Source organism: Choloepus didactylus, chromosome 2 (genome assembly GCF_015220235.1).
Source record: "Choloepus didactylus isolate mChoDid1 chromosome 2, mChoDid1.pri, whole genome shotgun sequence".
Lineage (NCBI taxonomy): Eukaryota > Metazoa > Chordata > Mammalia > Pilosa > Megalonychidae > Choloepus > Choloepus didactylus.
This window is the reverse complement of record NC_051308.1, coordinates 127,338,705-127,344,704: the sequence shown is the minus strand read 5'-3', so window position 1 is coordinate 127,344,704 and position 6,000 is coordinate 127,338,705.

Genomic DNA, 6,000 nt, shown 5'->3' with positions numbered 1-6,000 from the left:
CATTCAGTGTGTGTTGTGTGCCAGGAACTGTCCAAAGTGTTTCTAGGCATGAGCACAGTTAATGCCCAGGTGCTGGCTAACCCGTGGCATACATCCCCATCGATTTCCTGTCCTTCGGAAGCAGAAAGCTGAAAACTACACTTTCCAGGCTGACCCCTTCAAGAGTCTGGATGCAGACGAGTCTCAACAGTTAGACCCTCCCACGATAAGTAGAAGGTGGAAGGTGGAAAGGAGGCAGACGATGCAGATGAGCACTGTGTCCTGCAGTGGTGTCTGGTAATCAGTTGCCAGTTCGGAGAGTCAGGAGACAGTTGGAATTGCAGTCTGCTCCCTGGATCACAACTGTGGCCAAGCGTTCTGGAACTCAGCAGGGCCAGTGGCCACCTCCATTTGCCCCACCTCCCGCCCTGGCAGAGGTGGCAGATCCTCTGCAGTCTCAGCCTTACCTTCTCCCCTGCCAGTGAGAATGGCTTTGGACCCAGGTCTTTCAGACTCTGTTGCCTCAGTGAAAGGTGTTAATGTGTGCCCGGCCAGGTGTGGGAGAACGCTCCTGGGCTGGCTTCCCTGAAGGGAGGCCCTGAGGCAGAGTTCCCCTGGTGTCCGTCCTTCCTGAGAAGCAGGAGCAGCTCAGGTTCCTGGGGAGTGTCAGGCTTGGGCTGGGAGGCTCTTCCCAGAGGCTGGGGCTGACCTGGATGGGACGTGTCTGGCAGGGAGGCTGCCTGAGAGAGACAAGCTGACTGGGCCCCATGTCACCTCCCATGGTTGGGCCAGGGTCTGCCCACCCAGGTCAGCAGTTTTTGGATAAAGACTTCAGCGATCTGTGCACAATCAAAGGGGGTGAGTGGTGAGATGGGTGTGTCAGCAGGCCCATGGTCAGGAGCCAACTTGGTGGCAGCACCTTGGAGAACATAAAGAGATTCGTTCTTGTCAGACACTCATCACTGAATGGAGCTGAGTTGACTGACAGACTAATGTATATACCAGAATTCACAGGGAGCTGTAACAGGCACTCAAATTGGAATGCTCCTGACAGCATGTTGCATATATTATTTCCTATTAGGCAGCTAGAACTATAGGGGAGGCTAAAAGTTTATCTGGTGAGGAGAAAAGTATATCAAAGAAGCTGATTGCTGCTTCAGGTATTTAAATGACACCAGTCTTTGGAAGATACTGAGCAGGGCAGCCCCTCCTCTGGATAGCTCCTCTGCTAGAGTCTTCATGCATTCATTATTTTATAAATTCAACAAGTATTTAAGTGTTGTCACATACCAAGCATATTCAGATCCTCAGTGACCCTATCTCATGGAGCTTACGTTTCAGGGGAGAACACATCTTCCAGAGTTTCCTGTTGACTAGTGAGCAGGTATGGTGGTTTGAAGCTGTATGTACCCTAGGGAAAAAAAAATAAACAAAAAAAAAACCACATTCTTAAATGTAATGCATTTCTGTGGATGTAAACCCATTGTAAGTAGGACCTTTTGATGAGGCTACTTCAGTTAAGGTGTGACCCACCTCATTTGGGATGGGTCTTAAACCTGTTACTGGAGTCCTTTATACTCCAGTAATAAATGAAATTCAGACAAAAAGAGAGAAAGCCACAGAAGCAAGAAACTGAAATCAATGAAACCAGGAGATTCAATGTGGCAAGGGAGGCAAAGATTGCTGGCAGCCAGTCTTTGGGAAGAAAGCAACTTGCGCCTTGATGACTCCTTGATTCGGATATTTTCCTAGACTCTAACTGTAAGCAAATAAATTCCCATTGCTTATGCCAAACCATTTCATGGTATTGCTTTGAGCGGCTTAGGAAACTGAAACAGCAGGTGAATTCCATTTTCTATGCAATGACTCTAAGTATGTTAGTACAGTGAGTCTTTGGGAATGGTGCAGGGTTGCCCCTACCTATAATGAGGACTTCCATTCCCAAAGATTTAAGGAGACTTGGAGATTAATTCTCCAATTCCAACCCTTCTTCCAACAAAATTACAGCCAAATGGAAGAGAAGAAAGGAGTAGGGGTCTGGAAGTGGGAGCAGAACACAGATGCTTCTTTATTTATTTCTCCAGGGCAGCCCATAGGACTTCAGGGATCTCCTGTCTTCTGCGCTTCAGCAGACCTTAGCCTGGGAAACACTCTGCCCTCAATTCACTTGTCCCTGAAGTTAGGCTCCTGAACTTTAGGACCATTAATACACTGTATTGTAAACATTGATTTTATTGCCTTTTATACCTTTTATTGCCCTCAACTGACTGATGGCTTCTTCCAAACAGAGACTGGAGACTTACTAAGCTTTTTGTCCCCCAAGCCTAGCCCAGGGCCTGGCACAGAATCTGTGTTTCACACGTGCTTGCCACTGAGTTCTGTCCTGGTCCCTTCACAGCTTTCCTTGGATTCTCTTCTCCAGGAGGAATGCACTCTTCCCTTTCTCTACCTGGCTCAAATGTCACCTCCTCCAGAAGCTTCCCCAGTCCCTAAAATCTAAAGGGATCTCTCACTTTGCAGATTGTCCTGTCTCATCTCAAGAGGCTCACAATCTGGAAATGCTTTAGAAAAGCAGACTAATGAATATAATGAACTATGGTGTTAGGAAAAATTGTGAAAGACTTTAAAATGGGCAAAGGAATTCAATGGAATGCTGAGCTATGTCCAGCGTTCCGGGTGATCTGATTCTTTAGACATCTGCACATTTGATAGTGTTTTGCTGGGTTATTTTACAGCTCTGCAGAGATGGAAGTTAACTTGTGGAGGGCTGATGGTGGTGCAGATATTTCCTGTCCATAGTGAAGTAAATGGTTCCTGTTCATGGCAATGTAAATGAATTTTGTCCAGTGGAGAATTAATCTCCATAAGTCCAATTCTCATTTGAAATGGTGGTAACATCTTACTGGTTTCCTCCTTAATTAATGATTTAAATAAGCATATATTCATTTTATATCTGATTTTACCACTTTGAAAATTACCCTTTAACAATGTTAAGTGCTATCTATCTATGCAGAGGTAGTGATAATATTTATTGAGCATTTATTCTGTGTTGGGCATTATGCTAAAAATTTTATAGACATTGCCTTATTTAATCCTTATGGCAACCCTAGAAGGTAGGTTTATTATTAGTCCTATTTTACAGATGTGGAAACTGAGGCCTAGAAGTTAACTTGGTTAAGTACTCAGAGGTAGTTAATGGCCTGTCTGGCATTTGCATCCAGAGACTTGGAATGCATATGCTAACTTGGGATTCATATACTAACTGCCCTCTAGACACAAGGGCAGTTTAAATCAAATTGGGGAATCAGGTAAGGCTTTCTGTAAGAGGGGGCATGAACCAAGTTTCAAAAGATGAATAGGAGCTAGTGCAGAGGAGAAAGGAGGGAGGGGTTTTCCAGGCACAATGAGCATGTGAGAAGGCAGGGAAGTCTGAAACAGAGTCCTGCACTTAAGGAACAAAGGAATTTAGTTGGGCTGGAGAGCAAGGCGTGGGCTGAGGGCTGGCAAGAGATAAGACTTAAAAGATAGACCCCCACTAACCGATGAATGGATAAACAAAATGTGATACATACACACAATAGAAAATTATTCATCCCTAAAAAGAAATGAAGTTCTGATCACATGCGACAACATGGATGAAACTTGAAGACATCATGTTGAGTGAAATAAGCCAGACACAAAAGGACAAATCTTGTATGGTCTCACTGATATGAAATAATTAGAAAAAGCAAACTCAATAGTCAGAAACTAGAATATAGATTACCAGGGGCTGGTGTGGAGGTGGGGAATGAGAAGTTAATTCTTGAATTGAACAGAGTTTCTATTTGGGAAGATGGAAAATTTTAGTAATAGATGTTGGTGATGGTAGCACAACATTGTAAATGTAATTAACAGCACTGAATTATATATTTGAATGTGGTTAAAAGGGAAATTTTAGGTTGTGTATATGTTAGTAGAATAAAAAAAAAAAAAAAAAAAAATCCATGGACCTCACCAACACAGTGAACCCTAAGTTAAACCATAGACTATAGTTAATAGTACAATTATAAATAGTACAATTACAATTATAAAAATTTGCTTTCATCAATTATAACTAATAATGATAATCAGATAGAAGCTTGTCAAGAAGGACTGCATGTGTCAAGCTAAGGAGTTTGGGCTTTAGCCTCAAACGGAGGAGTGATGGGATTAGATTTGAATTTTATAATTTTTATCTTTATTGCTTTTGCTTGAAGTTATAAAAGTGATGTAGGCATTTAAAAATTTTTCTGTAACAGGTATGCTGAGAGATTTGGCTTTGTTAGAAAGAACATTTAGGCAGCAGTGTTGAGGCTACATTGGAGTTGGTGAGTGAGAACAGAGGCAAAGAGGCTGTTAGAAAAAAGGCCTATGCATAGCAGAGAAAAAGAAAAAGAGGGAGAAAAGACAGTAAAGTAGTAGGATCTACACGTTTTGACAATTTACGAGGTATGTGGGAATTGGAACTGGGGAGAGGTAGGGAGGGGCTGGTACACAGGTAGAAATTTAGGAGCGTTCCAAAGCAGCTCTGAAAAACCCCTAGTGCAGGCCTGCAGGCCCGTGTCTTCCTTCTTAGCAATTTGAGAGATGAATTTGTGCTCATTCTTAGCATTTGAGAGACAAAGTAGTACTTGGAAGTTACCAGGAAGAGGGTTGTTATCAAAAGTCTCTACAGCTTCTCTTCTGAAAAGCATATACAAATAGAGCCTCACAGGAAAGTACTAAGGCTCTTTACTTTTGGCTAAAAAAAAAAAAAAAAAAGAATGAAGAGAAAGGAGGAAAAGGAGAAATCACAAAAAGTATAATCCTTCTCTTGATCCTTATACATATACAGATTGTCAGCACACCAGGTGACTTTTAATCCCAGCCCAGTGGCCTTCCTGGCTTCTAAATGGCTCTGGCCACTTCCTCTTGGGACTTGGCCATAGTAAACTCAGGAAATGCAAACTTAATTCTAGAATCAGCAAAGCATATTAGCAAAGGAAACTCAAAAGTGAAGAGATCACATTATGAATTTCAAAGTCAAAGAAAAGGAATGTAAATTAGATTGTGAATTCTTTAGGGACTGGCAACCATTTTACTCATTTTGGTGCAGGGCCCGAGTGATTGGTTTGGCCATAGTCACCCGTCAGGATTACCTAGGATTCTGGTCTCTTCCGTTTTTGTATTTGTTTCCAAAGCTTCCATTCATCACAACCTTCAGCAATAACTGTTGCGCTAACTGCAGTCCTGCCCTGTGCTCTTTGGACAACATGGGAGATGTCTTGCTTGGATGAAGACCAGCTAAAGGGTCAGTATTTTAAATTATGTCCACCTCCCTAAGATTTTGTATAGATCAGATAGAATGTATTGAAAGGCCTTTGTAAACGCTGATTTTATATACAAATACTACCAGCTGTTCTTTATTCACTGTTCTGGTTGATGACTTAACTGACACTTGCTATACTGCTTTGCAGAATGTTCAAGCAGATTAATTTGATTTTAAAAACAACTAATGCTCAATATATCAACACTATTATATGCTCAGTAGTATGCTGTGCCACATTCAATCCTCACAATTTTTTATGTCTATTTTATCAAAGATCTCAAGAGAAATTAAGTAACTTGCTCAAGGATATACTTTTGACCTTTTTAGGCCCTCTGAGGATTGGGTTAGGGGCTTCTCCATATGTTACCTCACCACAGTGCTTACTACACAGACTAGAAGCTGTGAGTATAAGAAATGTATTTTGTTCACTGCTCTATCCCCGCTGTTTAGTAAATACAGCCAGGCACATAGAAGACACTCCAAAAAAAATTTATTTTTTGTGATTAATGAAGCAGATCTTATATCCATTGCTCTATTCTGAAAACTGCTGTTTTCCTTATAACTTACTGTTCATTGTCTGTTTTCCCCTGCTAGAATATAAGAACATGGGAAAACATATTATTGGGTTATGTCCTTTGTTGGATTCTCAAAGCCTAGAACGGCGTCTGGAACATAGTGAGGGTCCAATAAATATC